Raw genomic sequence first — 18,843 nt, 5'->3', positions numbered from 1 at the left:
TCTAAAATTTGAATCCAAGAATGGGAAATGCAAACAGTGCTACTAAGCAGGTGTTTTCATATCTGTAATCCAGAGCACCTGTGTCTCCCCCTAAATATTACACTAAAATGTGTATGGTCTCAGCTCAAAATTTGAAGGGGGGGACATCCATGTGTGTCACTTTGCTAAAAAGGGACTGAATCAGAGCTTGGCCTAGAACTCATCCAAAAATGTAGGTTTGGGGTGATAAGACAACAAAATTCTAACCAAAAAAAGCCTCTATACTTCTATGCAATGTGTGCGATTTCTGCTCTACAATATCTGTGTGCTGATGAGTATACCTTTTTTTTTGGTGTTATTTATAGGGGAAAGAAGACGCCAGCAATTCGAGGAGGCAGAGAGGGCCAGACACGCCCGGAATCTGCCATCTGGAGGAGGAGGAAGGAAGAGAGGAGGATGTGGAGGAGGAGGATGTGGAGGAGGAGGAGGAAGGAAGAGATGAGGATGTGGAGGAGGAGGTGGAAGGAAGAGATGAGGATGTGGAGGAGGAGGAGGAAGGAAGAGATGAGGATGTGGAGGAGGAGGAGGAAGGAAGAGAGGAGGATGGAGTAATTTTAAATCTTGTAGTTGTGGAGGAGGAAGATGAAATTGAAGAAGAAGATTTTGGAGATTTTGAAGATGGTGGATTGGTGGAAGAAGAAGAAGGAGGAGTCGTGGAGGATGAGGGGGAAGTGGTTCAAGAAGGAGGAGTTATTGAAGATGGAGAAGTGGTGGAGGAGGAGGAAATTCGCACAACATCAGGTCAGTGTCACCCCAGCTTTATAGGGCAAAACAGATGTAGATAGGGTTGCCACCTCATCCCTTTATTCCCAAACACATATGGATTACACATGTTCTGTGGCTAATGTAATGCAGATATGGCACCAGGTGAGTTAAATTACCACCTTTTAATCAGCCACAGAACCTGTGTAATTAATATGTGTTCTGGTTTAAAGGGATGAGGTGGCAACCCTAGATGTATCTAGGCCGGTAAAATTGCTAATTTTATATTTTGTATTCATTTTGTAGGGGATGAAGATGCTGTTCCGCATTTTTCTCGCGCAAGTGCGGGAATAATTATTCAGCAAGTGATGGAGTGCAGCAGTGAAATGGAGAATATGCGGCAACGGATGGTTCTCATGGAACAGAATGTGAGAAATGTAATTGTCGAGTGCTGCACCGAGCTGGACACTATGCGGCAAAGAATGGTGGTTATAGAACAGAACTATAAAAACATCATTGACATGATGGGCCGTGTCAAAGACTGAACACACCCCCCCACCCCCCGCCCATCCCCCAACCTGTTTTAATGTTTGACTCAGCAACACGCCAAAATTTGAAGATGCACACACAGTGTGTCAACATGTGCTATCTGCCATCACAGAATATAGAATATCTGTGCTTTGTGGGTACAACCCCCTCCTCGATTGTCAATTAGTTTTCGAGGAAGGGTTTGCTCCCACAAAACCCAGACATTGTTCACCCATGATGGCAGATAGCACATGTCGCCATTTTTCTGTCTTTCTATGTTGTAGAACTGACATTTGGCGAATTAGACTGAATGTGTGCATCTTCAAATTTTGGCGTGTTCCGGTGTGAACTCACACCATGACTGTTATTGGGAACACACACATTTGTGTTTTCATTTTTTGGGACATGTTTTATTTTTTGTATTATAAAAATGGCTTCCAATCAACAAGCCCGAAAAATCAGAAAAAGTAAAAAAATAATTAAAAAAATAAAAAATTAGTTAACAAAAAAAGATTGGGTAACACATCTAGCCAAAAAATGTTACCATTTTTTTTTTTTTTTTTTATAAAAAAAAATTAAAAAAAAATTAATAAATATTTTTAAAAAATTTACAAAAAAATGTATTATAAAATATAGAAAAAAAAAAAAATTGGGTGAACAAATATATTTAAAAAATGTTAGCAATATTTTAGATAATAATTACCCACAAAAAATATGAGAAAATTAAAAAGATCCAAAATCTCAAAATATTTTAGTGGAAAAAAAAACAATTCTTTTACGAACAAAAAAAAATTTGGTTAAGTTTACACTTGGTAAATACAATATTTGTGTGAAAAATGGTACAATTGTACTACATTGTTTGTGAACACCAAAAAAATTTGAAAAAAATAGTTTGGACCAAAAAAAAAAAAAAAAGAGAAAAAACACAAAAAAAATCCAAAAAAAGCCTTGCAAACTAAAAATGTTGGCATGTTTCTTAATAAAAATCAACAAAAATGAAAAAGCTGACAATAAAAAAAGCTTTTCCAAAATCATTAAAATGAGTGGCTTGATTATTTTATATGCTGAATACCCAGTTTGGAGATGAGTGAATAATGTGCAATTGTGTTTATTTACTAAAACCTGAACCCTACATTTGGCACTAGAAGTGCACTATTTTTGGTGAGAACCAGGAAGACAGATAAAAAGAGAAAAAGCAGTAATGACAAACAACTGTATAAAGTCCAATGGTCTAATTATATATTAGTTCTGTGAATATTCCTTTCTTTTGGGGGCCGAATTAGAAAGAAATATGATCTGGCATAGCAATGGCCCCCCGACCCATGAAGTACTCAACATATTTGTCGCGTACCTCACGAGCTGATTGGGTGCCAAAGCCAGCGCGACCAGTGTCCAGCCCAGGGAGAGGATCTGAGAGTAGTCTTGCCTCAGAAACGCTGTCGGGTAGGTACGTCTGGGAGTGCCTGCGTAAAAAGTTGTGCAAAATGCAGCAGGCAAATACAATGGTGTTCAATTTATATTCCGCCAGATGTATCGCTGTCAGGAAAAGGCGGAACCGGTTGGTGAGGATCCCAAAGGCATTCTCGACTACCCTCCGAGCCCTGGACAACCGATAATTGAACACCTTCCTCTCTAAGGTGAGGGTCCTCTGGGGAAAAGGCCGCATTAGGTGAGGTCCAAGCCCGAAAGCCTCGTCCGCTAGGAACACAAACGGAAGTCCTTCCACATTATCTTCATCTGGTGGCAATGCCAGACCACCAGTTTGTAGACGATCGTAGAATTCTGTCTGCGAGAACACTCCCCCATCTGACAGCCGGCCATTCTTCCCCACGTCCACATATAGAAACTCATACTGTGCCGACACCACCGCCATCAACACAATACTATGATAACCCTTGTAGTTATAATAGTAGGACCCCGAGTGGGGTGGGGGCACTATGCGGATGTGTTTCCCATCTATTGCTCCACCGCAGTTCGGAAAATCACAACGCTGGGCAAATTGGGAAGCCACAGACTGCCATTCCTGTGGTGTGGAGGGTAGCTGTGGGGACAAACAAATAAAGAGATTTAGTACTTTGGCACATAAACATTGCAAACAAAATACAAAAACCATCATTGTGCAACATCAACAACAGGATTCACATTTCCTACAAGCATTGTGAAGTGAGTATTTATTTTATTAAATATAGGCCCACTTAATTATCAGACTCCACATCCCTCTGATGATAGAGCAAGAAACAATTTTCGGGGGGGAGGAGGGGGGGGGGCAGAACTACAATGGATTAGGCAAAAAATCACCCAAAATTTGGCTAGGTGGGTTTGGGCCTAGGAAAGCATGCTGGACAGGTTTATGGTGGGTAAGGTCAAAATATGCAGGTAGGCCCAAAACAAACATGTATAAAGGATAACAACATGCATGGGGAGAAAAGGGAACATCCAACACACAGCAGATTACAATCTCATGGTTATTAGGGAAGCAAAAAATATTAGACTTTCGCACACATTTAAAAAAAAAAACATTGTGATGTTAAAATTAGGGAACTTACCTTAATATACTCCTCCTGCAGAACATGTATGATGGCAGTACACGTCTCCGGTATGATGACCCCAAGCGCCTGGGGAGAGATGCCTGTCGAGAACTTGAGGTCCTGCAGGCTCCTCCCAGTCGCCAGGTACCGCAACGTGGCAATAAGCCTCTGCTCGGCCGTGATGGCTTGGCGCATCACAGTGTCCTGCCTCGTGATATAGGGGGACAGAAGTTCCAGCAGACGGTTGAATACGGGGTCCGTCATGCGGAGAAAATTCCTAAAATCATCAGGATTATTCTCCTGGAGTTCCCTAAGCAGAGGCATATGAGAAAACTGGTCACGCTGGCGCAACCAATTCTTGGCCCAGAAACGCCTCCTCCCACTGTTCCTGGCCAATAAACAGGTTCGCTGGACATGGCCATAAGCAATCCCATAACCAGCACCAATTCGCGAGAATCGACGCTGCTGCTCCATCATGGCTGGTCAGTCAAGAACACACTCCAACAGAAAGCACCCCCAAATCCAGCACAACCTGCTCAGCCCGCACGACAAACAGATACGAGCGCACAGTACGCAGAAACGTGCTTAAAGCCTGTGCCCAAATGCCAACTGCGAACCCGCAAGCAAACGCACTGAACCAGAGAATACCTACTGTCAAAACGCGGAGACTGAAAAGCACGAATCGGCTCTAACCAAACCTTCACTAGCACGCGGTAACACGGAACTAGCAAAAGCGGAACAGAGGGCGGCTTTGGTCTTCCCCTTTATAGTGACGTCTTACGTGGTTTACGTTGCATACGTTCTGGTTCGCGGGGATTTTTTTGCGCTAGTGTCTACGTTCCAGCGGATCAACAGATAAATCCGTCGATCCGCTGAAACCGATCCGCGGATAAATTTCAGAGGATGGATTCTATCGTGTGTATGGGGCCTTCGAGTCGGTTCACACAGGGGCGGCACGACTTCGGGGGCGACTCGGCCAGGTGACATGAAGACGACATCTAAGGCGACTTGCAAAATGACTTCTGTATAGAAGTCAATGCAGGTCGCCCCGAGTCGCCCCCGAAGTAGTACAAGAACCTTTTTCTAAGTCGGAGCGACTTGCGTCGCTCCTATTAGAACGGTTCCATTCACTAGAATGGGACGCGACTTGTCAGGCGGCTACGTCGCCTGACAAGTCGCCCCAGTGTGAACCGGGTCTGATTGTCTATTGTTGTGACTTAGATGAAGATCAGATCACATTTTATGACCAATTTGTGCAGAAATCCATATCATTCCAAAAGAGTTTTCTTGCAACTGTACATTTCCTCATACGGGAGGTATAATCTCGCGCCAAAAATTAATAAGAAATTAAATAAATAAATAAATAAATAACCTAAGCTGCTGTCCCAAAAATTACAGTGATATGTAACAACGTGTATATGTGAAGAAAGCGGACGCGCTAGGAATAATGATCATCTGAATAAAAATGAATCAGCAAATCAATAGTGAATAAACAGCAATAATACCTAATCATACATGGGGAGTAAAAAAACAATTATATTAGTGAATGGTGAAATAATATTAATATTTAAGGAACTAATAAATAAATTAGAATAATGGGCCCAGATTCTCGTAGATCGGCGCATCTTTATGCCGTTTATGCCGACATAACTTAGAGAGGCAAGCTCCGTATTCTCTAATCAGAAGCGTTCATTTTTGCGCCGGCACAGCGTAAATTCGTCGGCGTAATTCAAAGTAGGAAGGAAGTGGGCGTGATCCATTTAATGAACCGTGACCCCATGCAAATGAAGGGGCCGAACGGACGGCGCATGCGCCGTCACGTGATCGCATGTCCCGCGCGCCACTGCGCATGCTCACACCTATGCTTGGCGTTATTCCTGAGTTACGCCGGCCCACTGTTTACGCCCAGGGCATAAATACGCCCAGACATGCGCCCTTCGAGTGCAAAAGTACACCTGTTTGGTTTGGTGGATTGGTGGCTTTACTTTTGCACAGATTGGAGACATGTCTGCCGAGCGTTCTAGGACCCGCAAAAAGAGTTTCTCTCCAGAGGAGAAAGCCATAATACTTGCTGCCATGGAGAGGAAGAATACCAGCAAGGGGAAAAGGGACGAGATCCTTCAGAGTGGATATTATTACACCAGGGCGCCTCTTCCTCCAGGGTGGATATTATTACACCAGGGCTCTCCTTTCTGCATGGTGGATATTATTACACCGGGGCTCCACTTTCTGCATGGTGGATTTTATTACACAGGGCTCTCCTTTCTGCAGGGTGGATATTATTACACCGGGGGCTCCCCTTTCTGCATGGTGGATATTATTACACCAGGGCTCTCCTTTCTGCAGGGTGGATATTATTACACCGGGGCTCCTCTTTCTCCATGGTGGATTGGTGAACATGATAACACCAGGGCTCCCCTTTCTGCATGGTGGATATTATTACACCAGGGCTCCCCTTTCTCCATGGTGGATATTATTACACCGGGGTTCCACTTTCTGCATGGTGGATATTATTACACCAGGGCTCCCCTTTTCTCCATGGTGGATATTATTACACCAGGGCTCCCCTTTCTCCATGGTGGATTTTATTACACCAGGGCTCCCCTTTTCTGCATGGTGGATATTATTACACTGGGGTTCCACTTTCTGCATGGGGGATTTTTTTACACCCGGGCTCCCCTTTCTGCATGGTGGATATTATTACACCAGGGCTCCCCTTTCTCCAGGGTGCATATTATTACACCAGGGCTCCCCTTTCTCCAGGGTGCATATTATTACACCAGGCTCCACTTTCTGCATGGTGGATATTATTACACTAAGGCTCCCTTTTCTCCAGGGTGGATATTATTACACCAGGGCTCTCCTTTCTGCATGGTGGATATTATTACACTGGGTCTCCCCTTTCTCCATGGTGGATTTTATTACACCAGGGCTCCCCTTTTCTGCATGGTGGATATTATTACACCAGGGCTCCACTTTCTCTATGGTGGATTTTATTACAGCGGGCCCCCCTTTCTCTATGGTGGATTTTATTACAGCGGGCTCCCCTTTCTCCATGGTGGATATATGTACTTTGGGGCTCCCCTTTCTCCATGGTAGATATTATTACACCAGGGCTCCCCTTTCTGCATGGTGGATATTATTACAGCGGGGCTCCCCTTTCTCCATACTGCATATTATTACACAGGGGCTCCCCTTTCTCCATTGTGGATATTATTACACCAGGGCTCCCCTTTCTGCATGGTGTATATTATTACACCGGCACTCTCCTTTCTGCATGGTGGATATTATTACACCAGGGCTCCCCTTTCTGCATGGTGTATATTATTACACCGGGGCTCCCCTTTCTCCATGGTGGATATATGTACTTTGGGGCTCCCCTTTCTCCATGGTAGATATTATTACACCAGGACTCCCCTTAATGCATGGTGGATATTATTACACCAGGGCTCCCCTTTCTGCATGGTGTATATTATTACACCGGTGCTCCCCTTTCTCCATGGTGGATATTATTACACCGGGGCTACACTTTCTGCATTGTGGATATTATTACACCGGGGCTCCCTTTCTGCATGGTGGATATTATTACACAGGGCTCCCCTTTCTGCATGGTGGATATTATTACACCAGGGCTCTCCCCTTTCTCCATGGTGGATTGGTGGACATTATAACACCAGGGCTCCTCTTCCTCCAGGGTAGATATTATTACACTGGGGCTCTCCTTTCTGCATGGTGGGTATTATTACACCGGGGTTCCACTTTCTGCATGGTGGATATTATTACACCGGGGCTCCCCTTTCTGCATGGTGGATATTATTACACCGGGGCTCCCCTTTCTGCATGGTAAGAATTATTACACCGGGGGTTCCACTTTCTGCATGGTGGATATTATTACACCGGGGGTTCCACTTTCTGCATGGTGGATATTATTACACCGGCACTCTCCTTTCTGCATGGTGGATATTATTACACCGGGCTCCCCTTTCTGCATGGTGGATATTATTACACCGGCACTCTCCTTTCTGCATGGTGGATATTATTACACCAGGGCTCCCCTTTCTGCATGGTGGACATTATAACACCAGGGCTCCCCTTTCTGCATGGTGGATATTATTACACCAGGGCTCCCCTTTCTGCATGGTGGACATTATAACACCAGGGCTCCCCTTTCTGCATGGTGGATATTATTACACCAGGGCTCCCCTTTCTGCATGGTGGATATTATTACACCAGGGCTCCCCTTTTCTGCATGGTGGACATTATAACACCAGGGATCCCCTTTCTGCATGGTGGATATTATTACACCAGGGCCTCCCCTTTCTGCAGGGTGGATATTATTACACCAGAGCTCCCCTTTCTGCACGGTGGATATTATTACACCGGTGGACAGTCGTAGAGTGGATTGTGAGGTGGGAAGGCGCCGGGTTTGCAGTGACAGAGTGCATGTCCGGGCTGTGGAGGAAGAGGAGGTGGTTGTTGCTGATGATGATGGTGGGAGAGGAGGAGGCGCTCAGCTGAAGCTGCTGCTACTAGCTCATGACGCAGTGAAAAACGCACCGCCGGCCAAAGAAAAGAGCTGCGAGAGAGACTGCAATGACAGCAACGGAATAAAGAGCTAGGCGAAGCGGCGTCCGAGCCTTGCGGGATCTTTTCACTGACAGCACAAAGCGGGAGCTCGCTGACAAGGCCATTGATAAGGGAAAGGCTTGGCAGATCCGCACACACATCAAACCTCCGACCGAGGAGGAAGGAGAATAAAAAAAACACAGAGCGGGAGGCGACGTGAAGAAGTTTTATTGCCTGTGAAGTTGCGGGGGGAGGACATAAAGGAAAAAAAAAAAGGCGTCCGCCCGACCGCGCAGCTGTGCACACCGTTCAGAGGCTGAGCTCGTCTATAGGGAGCCGGGAGAGTCCATACATGTGTAACCCTGCCCGGGTGTGTATGAGCGGCCACCGGCTCCTGCTCTCCTGCTCCGGACTTACTAGTTTGCGGTAAGTACATGGCGGGTGTGTGAGGTAAAGGTTGTGTGGGGCCTTGCCCGTATGTGAGGTGACTGGAGAGAGAACACGTAGCCTTAGGCCGGGCCCATTGCCCTGTCATGTACGGCTGTGGCAGACATCCATGACAGGTAATAGGAGCTCTCTCCCTCCACCCTGCTCTCTCCTTCCTCCTCTTCTCTTTTTTTTATAACATGATGAAGTGTAGAGGAAAATGGCTGACGTCTCTGCTCTCCCCATCCTGTCTGGGGCTGACTGAGGATGAGCTAGCACTCCTCCTCTTCCTCTCTCCTCCTCCAGCAGGCGGCCATTGCTGCCTCGTCTCCTCTCCTCACAGCTCTCCTGCTTTATTTCCACTTAACCCCTTCGTAGCTGCCGGGAGGGGGAGGGCGCTGCGGCCATCCTCCTCCACCCTTCTCCCTGACCCGTCCATGTCCTGCAGTTGTGTGTCCTGGCAGGCCGGCATTTCCTCCTCCCTCCCCTCTGTCCTCTCCCGTCTCTCCTCCCACTCATCTCTCTTCTGCTTTCTGCCAAACGCCATTACTGAGGTGAGTGATTTGGACGGGGTGGGTGGGGAAAGCCGCCAGAGACATGTAGGCCCGGCCCGCCTGCCATTCCAGGCCACTGACTTCACTTTATGTCAATGGCAGCCTGCTCTCCCCTGTCCTGAAGGCCTCTCTCTGCCAGTAGTTCCAGGCCCGCCCTGCCCTTTTCCTAGCCTCCCCTCCTCCTCACCCTACAACCCTGGCCAGCCTTGTCCTACAACACAGACGGCAGCTGCGGGAAATGTAAGTAAGGCGTCAGGCCTGGGCCTACAGAGGGTGAGGCCTCGTTCTGCCTCCAGGCCTGGCCTACACTGCCTGTCACTGCCCTTGTTTGCCCGGATCACTTTAACCCTTTAGTCAATGAAACACATTACACAAGCACTTTGTTTGCCATTCGCAGAAGCAGTGTTGACAGGTACATTGTAACTGTTCATTAGTAGTCATGGCTCTGTCAGGGGTGTACTACCGTAGTACAATGATGGAGACACAGCACCAAAGCTATATATACACACAACTTGTGGGCAGGACTGTACAAATACAATACACTTTATTACAGCAGGAATCAAAGGGCCCTGCTCGTTAGAGCTTACAATCTAAGACACATATATAGTCTTAAATTGTAAGCTCTAAGCAGCAGGGCCATTGATTCCTGCTGTAATAAAGTGTATTGTATTTGTACTGTCTCCTTTTAAAGTGGAGGTTCCCCCTAAAAAAAAAAAATTCTAACAATACATTCAGAAGACTGATTACACTGCGGGTATGCTGGGTTTCCCCCCCCCCTACATACCTCGTTATCGCTGTTTCATCCCTCGGCTTCCGGGTATGATTCTTGCTGGACCTAGTTGAATGACGTTCCTCCGACCGGCGCATACTGCGCGTCACGACTTTCCGAAAGAAGCCGAACGTCATTGCGCAGGCGCCGTATAGAGTCGGCTCTATACGGCGCCTGCGCAGCAGACGTTCGGCTTCTTTCGGAAAGTCGTGACGTCAAGTATGCGTCAAACGGAGGAGGAACGTCAATCAACTAGGAATGCCCAGCCCCACAAGAATCATACCCGGAAGCCGAGGGATGAAACGGCGATATCGAGGTATGTACGAAAAAATACAGCCTACCCGCAGTGTAATCAGTCTTCTGAATGTATTGTTAGATTTTTTTTAGGGGGAACCTCCACTTTAAGTTATTTTTTATTTGAGGTACTTGTATTGCGCTGTAAATTTACGCAGCGCTTTACATGTTTTGTTACATTACACATAGCGCCCAACTGTCCCTGATTTCAAGCAATGTTCCTCCTTCCTCATTTTGTCCCTCATTTTGGTCTGATCTATATATATAGTTGTATATAAATGCATTTTTTTTTTTTATCTGTCAAGAAGTGTTTTCCAGCACTAAACCTTTCATCTGATTTCTAATACAGTAAAACCTTGGTTTGTGAGCTAAATTCGTTCCAGAAACATACTTGTAATCCAAAGCACTTGTATATCAAAGCTTTTTTTTTTTTTTTTACAGGCTATAAAAAAAAGGAGAGGCACCTCTAAGTGTAGCAATACGTTGCTAAATGTTGTACCTTCATTAAATGTAACCATTTGCTACACTTAGAGGCTACTCTCTCCTCTTTTATACTCGGTTGTGACATGACGCTACCTCTTGTATCAAGACATTGCTTGTATATCAAGACAAAATTTATAAAATATTTTGCTTGTCTTGCAAAAAACGCTCTCAAACCAAGGTTTACTTTATCTGCGTTTGTAAATTCCAAAAGCAATATAAAAGAATAGTAGTGGTTAAAAAAAAAAACACTTGTGTGTTTCACAAATCTTGTGTTTGTTTTTGTACAATTCTCTTTAAGGGGGCGTGGCAATGGGTGTGTCCTATGCTGCATCTTCTGCTGATAGGTGTCCCTCATTCCCATCTCAAAAAGTTGGGAGGATACATTCACATCGGTCCCTACCCTTTAAAGTGGAGTTCCACCATAAATATAACATTACATCAGTAGTTTTAAAAACATGTCATTTTTTTTTTTTAGATGCCTTCAAAGTGTTGTTGCTAGGCAGAATAGTTAATCTTCCCACTTCTGCACCTAGGTGCTTAATGCTTCCTAACCTACACCGCACAGACTCCTAGGAATGTAGTGGGTGTAACTTTCCAGGAGTCTGTGCACTCCCCAGTCTCAAAGATTCATGTGACTTGGAAGCACAGGTGCTGAAACCTGATCTGACACTGCTTGTGCAGCACTGAGCATGTGCGAGATTTGCAAGGCTGAAATCCAGGAAGTCATACAGTCTGGCTTCATGATGCCCACACTTAAGATGGCCCCAGTCAATTTCTATTTTATAAAGTGTCTAAATGCTGTAAAAACCTAACAAAACGGACCTTAGTTTACAGACTAACTTTACTAGAATACATTAAGCTTGTGTATTACAGGGGTATTTATATTTAAAAAGTGAAATTGTGGCCGGAACTCCACTTTAAGGAGCTTATAACTTAAGGTCCTAGCACATATACAAGGGCCAATTTAGACATGATCCGATTAACCTACCAGCATGCCTTTATTATTATATAGAATTTTTATTGCGCCAACAGTTTGCACAGCGCTTAACAAAATGAAGGCAGACGTTACCAATTTGGTACAAATCAATCGGAGTGCCCTGCTCGCTAGAGTTCACATTGGGAGGGAGGGTCAATTGATACAAAAGGTAATAGCTGTGGTTGATGAGCTGATGGAGGAAGTAAAACGGTGTATTAGTTAAAAGCAGGATAGGCTTCTTTTAAAGGTTTTCAGGGATCGTTTAAAGATGGATGAATTAGGGGACAGATTGGGGTAGGGAGGCACTGCATGATGGATCTGATATGACAGGTGCTTTTTAAACCACTTCAATACAGTGCACTTCCTCCCCTTCTTGCCCAAGCCAATTTTCAGCTTTTAGGGACCGTCGCACCTTGACAATTTTTATAATTTTGTCCCACAAATAGCTCTTTTTTTTTTTTTTTTGATCACCACTGGGGATTTAATTGCTAAAACAAATTCTAAAATGTTGTAAATACGTACGTTTTCTTTCACTGACAGGCACTTGATGAGGCTTCACTGACGGGCACCATTTATGGGCACTGATTGCCAGTATTGGTGGGCATCCCAGGTAGTCCTGGGGGAGTGGGATGATAATCAGTGCAGACCGCCCCCCCCCCCCCCCCCCCTGCCAGGAGAGCAGACGATCGTCTCACCTCTATTCGCGTCTAGTGAACGCGATAGAGGAAAAGCTGATACACAGTTTTTCCTGTTTACACTGATCAGCTGTGATTGCACACAGCTGATCATGTGGTAAAGAGCCTCTGTCAGAGGCTCTTTTCCTAGATCAGAGTTGCGATGTGTCAGACTGAGGCATCACAACACTGATCGGCTGTGCTGGCTTGTTATCCGGCTGGATGTCATATTTTGATGCCCAGTCAGGATAGCTGAACCACTTCCTGGTCGTCATTCTGCTATAGGCCGTGTGGGAAGTGGTTAAATGGAACTCATTCTTGCTGGTAGTTAGAATCTTTAATATTTGCAAACAAAATGAATGTTTCCTATTTAGAATAATAGCTGTCGGGTTAGTAAAACAGCGATATCAGAACATATGTAGGGGCTAATCACACAGTTAAACTACTCCAATTTTTTTTTCAATAAAACAATAACATTGCTATTGAATATTCTCTCAGCTTGTAGAGCTTTGGATCATTGAATGAGTTTACCAAATATATAAATATTGCAGAATATACAGCCTCATGCTACATAACTAAGCTCCATTTCATGCTGAATAAAACAAATTATTAATGTATCTTAAAGAGAAAACTATCTTTAGGTAGATTTTTACTCCAGAAGCATTTTATTAGGATAAATTTGATAGAAATCTGATTTAACCACTTCAACCCTGGAAGGATTTACCCTGCTTATAAGTGGAGGTCCACCCTAAAAAGAAAAAATACATAAACATGCTCAAAAAATAAATAGAAACTTTTTTTTTTTTACTTACCAGCAATTGTGGTTGCTAGGCAAATCTTCCTAGTCTGTGGCAGGTCTTCTTCCTCGTTGTCTTCTGGGGAATGGAGCACAGTGTCTTCTGGGAACCGTGTGTATCCCAGAGCACAGCCGCCCATTAAGAAAATGCCACGCGACTCGTGCATGCGCAGTAGGAAATGGGCAATGAAGCCTCAAGGGTCCACTGCCTGTTTCATTTAGTGAGGATGGTGGCACCGGGACCTGCCACGATCGAGGGATCGAGCTTAGGGGGCCGACATCACGGGCGCCTAGGACAGGTAGGTGTCCTAATTCAAAGTCGGCAGCTACAGTGCTTGTAGCTGCTGACTTTAAAAAAAAAAAAAAACATGGCTGGAACACTGCTTTAATCGCTTACCAACCGCCGCATGTACATATACGTCGGCAAAATGGCACGGACAGGCAGAACGACGTGCCCGCACGTCGCTGCCTTTCCGCGGGTCGGGCGTCCGATCGGGACCCCCCACCGGTACATGCGGCGGTCGGTAAGCCTCAGGGAGCAATCCGGGATGAGGGCGCGACTATTCGTTTCTAGCCGCCCCCTCGCGATCGCTCCCAGGAGCTGAAGAACGGGGAGAGCCGTATGTAAACACGGCTTCCCCGTGCTTCACTGTGGCGGCTGCATCGATCCTGTCATCCCTTTTATAGGCAGACACGATCAATGACGTCAGACCTACAGCCACACCCCCCTACAGTTGTAAACACACACTAGGTGAACCCTAACTCCTACAGCGCCCCCTGTGGTTAACTTCCAAACTGCAACTGTCATTTTCACAATAAACCATGCAATTTAAATGCATTTTTTGCTGTGAAAATGACAATGGTCCCAAAAATGTGTCAAAATTGTCCAAAGTGTCCGCCATAATGTCGCAGTCACGAAAAAAATCGCTGATCGCCGCCATTATTAATAAAAAAAAAAAAAATGCAATAAAACTATCCCCTATTTTGTAAACGCTATAAATTTTGCACAAACCAATCGATAAAACGCTTATTGCGATTTTTTTTTTTTTTTTTTTTTTTTTACCAAAAATAGGTAGAAGAATACGTATCGGCCTAAACTGAGGATTTTTTTTTTTTTATATATGTTTTTGGGGGATATTTATTATAGCAAAAAGTAAAATATTGCATTTTTTTTTCAAAATTGTCACTCTATTTTTGTTTATAGCGCAAAAAATAAAAACCGCAGAGGTGATCAAATACCACCAAATAAAAGCTCTATTTGTGGGGAAAATAGGACGCCAATTTTGTTTGGGAGCCACGTCGCACGACCGCGCAATTGTCAGTTAAAGCGACGCAGTGCCGAATCGCAAAACATGGCCTGGGCATTTAGTTGCCTAAGGGTCCGGGGCTTAAGTGGTTAATGACCAGGCCATTGTTTGCGATTACTGGACTGCATTATTTAACTGACAATTGTGCGGCCATGTGAAGCTGTACCCAAACACATTTTTTAGGGCTGTTACTGAATTAAATTTTCGTGTTCGATTAATCCATTTTTTTTTATCGACTAATTTCAATTAATTCTAACGCACATACATTTTTCGGATTCACCACCATATAAAGTCCTCACTGTATTATGGTCCACAGACATTGCCCCCACTGTAATATGGTCCACATCTCCCCCACTGTATAGGAAGCTTAGTGCTTGCTTGGTCTTACCTGAGAAGCTGGGCCGAACATGAGAAGTTGTGGCCGGGTGATGACGTCAGCATGCCAATCTAGGCTCACCTAGGCCACCGTCGGGTGGACCAAGATGGCCGCCGCTTCGGGAGCTAGGCCGCCATCGGGTGGACCGAGATGGCCGCTGCTTCGGGAGCTAGGCCGCCATCAGGTGGACCAATATGGCCGCCGCTTAGGGAGCTAGGCCAAAGCCACGGCCTTTCCTATGGCAAAGGCAGCAGCAGAACTCCGCCTCTGCCATATGGTGACCCATTCAGATCACAGATCATTTACGCTCCTTGTACCACTAATACCGATCAAAAGAATTTTGAACGATCAAAAAAATTAACGATCGAGGGGCGGTGTTCCAGCCTGTTTTTCAGTTTATTAAAAGTCAGCAGCTACAAAAAGTGTAGCTGCTGGTTTTTAATAAAAAGACACTTGCCTGCTCCACGGTTCCAGCGACGTGCCTTCCTTCCTAGTGTGGGCACCCGGCAGTGACAGCTTTCGGCTTCACGGCCGGGCACCCACTGCGCATGCGCGAGCGGCACCGCGCATGCGCGAGTGGCGCCATCCGATTGGACAGGCGCTCGTCTACAGGGAGGGGCTGCAATAAAGCGATTAAGCTATTTGCCTTACCAGCCCCTCGGCGGAAGGAGGAAGTTTGACAGAAGTCCTACTCCTCCTGAAGTCCCCACTCCCCCCCCCCCCCCCCCCCCCCCCCCCCCTCTAAAAAAAATGACATGCCAAACGTGGCATGTAACGGGGCAAGGAGTGGATTAAGCGGAAGTTCCATTTTTAGGTGGAACTCCGCTTTAATTTCCACAGCCCTAAAAATTTGGTCTCCTTTATCCCACAAATGGAGCTTTCTTATGGTGGTATTTGATCACCTCTGGTTTTTATTTTTTGCACTATAAACAAAATAAAAAATCAAATTTCTTCATCAATTTAGGCTAATATGTATTCTGCTACATATTTTTGATAAAATAAATCCCAATTGGCGTATATTGATTGGTTTGCGCAAAAGTTAAAGCGTCTACAAACAATGGGATAGACTGTTTGTTTTAAAAAAATGTTGCGTGACTGCAACATTGCGGCAGACAAATTGGACACCGACACTTTTTGGAGCCCATTTACACTAATACAGTGCTAAGAAAATGCCCTGACCAATGTATAAGGCTGCATTCACACCTAAGCGACAGCCGCGTTCGCGTGTAGCGGCAGATTTGCCGCGATTACAAATGTTTCAATTTTTTTTTTTTTCCCTAAAGTATTCCCATTGCTGTCTATGGGAAAACGCGCCTGTCGCGTGAAAAAAAGGGTCCGGGACTTTTTTACAGGCGTTGCGCGTCTATGAGATGTGAACCATCTCCATAGACGGCAATGGGAATTCTCCCCTCTAGCGGCAGAAGCGTCCCGCGTCGGGCGTTTTGTCGCTTAGGTGTGAATGGGGTCTAAATGTCACTGGCAGTAAAGAGGTTAACATCAGGGCAATAAGGGGTTACCGTGTTCCCTCAGTGTGCTTACTGGGGGGATGGATGGATGGATGGATGGACTAACTGCAGGAACAGAAATATCTGTGTTCCCGACTAGCCAGAAGTACAGAGCACTCTGCTGTTCCTGTCTTGACAGAAGAACGGTCTGCTTTGTTTACACCTGTCTTTCTTCGGAGTGATCGCGGAAGGGCGGCGGCCACTGGGCCTGCTGCGTCCAATCACAGCAGACGTGGCCAGGTTGCACGGACAACGAACAGGTTCTGTTTCGCACAGTCGCCTGCCGCAGTACTGGTTAACAAAAAAAAAAACTAAAAAAAATTTAACATTTTAAATCGTGATTTTTTTTAATCACCCTGGTAACAACCAACACAATCCATGCATGCGAAGATACCAAAACAAATCAGTTCAGAAATTAAGTTGTGTAATAAAATGGAATGAAACAGGGAAAAATGTATTGAACATGCTGGCTGAAATGCATTTAATACTTTGTACAAAATCCAGCTTCAAGATGCCTCCTGTATGAAGAAAATAGTCTTGTGCATTGCTCGGGTGTTATTTTGGCCCATTCTTTCACAAAGTCTTCATATCTTGAATATTCCATTGGCCTCTTCTATGAATGCTGATCTTAGTTTGTGTGTGTGTGTGTGTGTGTGTGTGTGTTTTTTTTTATTGGATTCAAGTCAGGTGATCGGCTGGGTCATTCTAGCATCCCTTTTTTTTTTTTTCCCTTTTCTTTTGAAAGCAATTGAGTTTCCTTGTCTTTACGTTTGGGATCATTGTCTTGCTGAAATGTCCACCCTCGTTTCATCATCATCGTTGTCATCCTGGTAGATGACAGCAGATTTTTATTAAGTATGTCTTTATACATTTTTCTATTCATCATTCAATGATATAAAGTTTGCCAGTACTGTATGCTGAAAAACAGATGTTGCGTAGTAACAAGCTTCACTGTTAGCATGGGTTTTTTTTTTTTTTTTTGCAGTGCCATTTGACCTCCAAACATGGTGTGTATTATGGCATCCAAAGAATTCAGTTTTGGTCTCGTGACCAGACCTATATTCTCACTGTATTTCACAGTCTTGTCTAAATTTTGTGCATCAAACTTTAAACAAGCTTCAACCATGGAGTCTTGCGTGGTGAGCGTGCATACAAGCCATGGTGGTTGAGTGCATTACTTATATTCTTTGAAACAATTGTACCTGCTAATAGTGGGTCTTTTCTGAAGCAATCCACAAGTGGTTCTTGGACAACTCCTTTTATGATTCTTTTCAGTCCTCTGTCGGAAACCTTGCGAGCAGCACCTGGTCGTGGCTGGTTTATGGTGAAATTGCATGCTTTCCAATTTCGCATGATGACCCCTACAGTGCTCACCGGAACAATCAGAAGTTAAGAAATCCTTCTGTAACCAATTTTATCAGTATGTTTTGTAACAATAAGGTTGCAAAGGTCTTGAGAGAGCTCTTCGTCATGAGATTTCTTGTGTCGCACCTTTTTTTTTGGCTTTCCATGGCTTTTTTGCATCTCCATTTCTTCATGTGTTCAATACCTTTTCCCTGTGTCATTCCATTTTATTATACATAACTTCATCTCTGAATGTATTTGTTTTGGTTTCTTTGTATGTATGGGCTGTTACCGTAGTGGTTAAATTTTCATGTCAATAGTGCCTTAAAGTGGTTGTAAACCCTCTGGTGGAAGTTACACCCATAGGTAAGCCTAGATTACACGGTCTCAGATATTTGCAATTTCCCCCAATGAAAACTTCAACGGCACATGCGCCGTCTTAAAGGGCACGCTGTGCCGTTTTCAAGCTGGGGTAATGCCATGAAAAGCGACTCCGGACAGTCAGAGCCGGAGTTCGTGGTCCCCGGAAGAAGAGGGGTGAAGATGGACGCTCGCTGCCAGCGTGGAAGACCGTGACATTGCAAGCTTCTACTGCAGGAAAGTGTCACATAATGGGCTACTATGCGATACATGGTAGCCCATTATGCTTTACCTTTGCAGGGAAAGATAGAGGAAGTGAACCCCATCAGGGTTTACTTCCTCTTTATTTTATTTATTTTTTAAGTGTATTTTGTGCGTGTACTCGAGAGAGGAGCTGGACTGCAGGAGTTGGGAGTAGGCAGGCCTCCCCCAGAGGCAATCTGCCACCTTTCTCCATGCCCCGGGTGGCAATAGTGGGTGTGTGAGGGGGTCCTCCCACACAGCCCGCCTTACCTGCTCCGCTTTGAAGCCCAACGGGGCAGAGGGACTCCCTTTAAGGGAGTGAGAGGATCTAGCCCGCTCAACCACCCCCGTTAGTCCTTCGCCTTTCTTTTTA

The 18,843-nt window shown here is 45.0% G+C and overlaps 1 protein-coding gene across 1 annotated transcript in view; it reads left to right on the top strand.

Annotated features, from left to right (window-relative positions):
- The first annotated feature begins 8,259 nt into the window (after positions 1-8,259).
- Positions 8,260-18,843, top strand: part of USP9X (ubiquitin specific peptidase 9 X-linked) — a 316,211-nt gene continuing 305,627 nt past the window's right edge. Inside the window, 1 exon segment of the mRNA XM_040338099.1 lies at positions 8,260-8,789. The gene's annotated coding sequence lies outside the window, so the exon portion shown is untranslated.

Source organism: Rana temporaria, chromosome 2, assembly GCF_905171775.1.
Source record: "Rana temporaria chromosome 2, aRanTem1.1, whole genome shotgun sequence".
NCBI classification, from domain to species: domain Eukaryota; kingdom Metazoa; phylum Chordata; class Amphibia; order Anura; family Ranidae; genus Rana; species Rana temporaria.
This window is presented reverse-complemented; position numbering and strand designations above follow the sequence as displayed.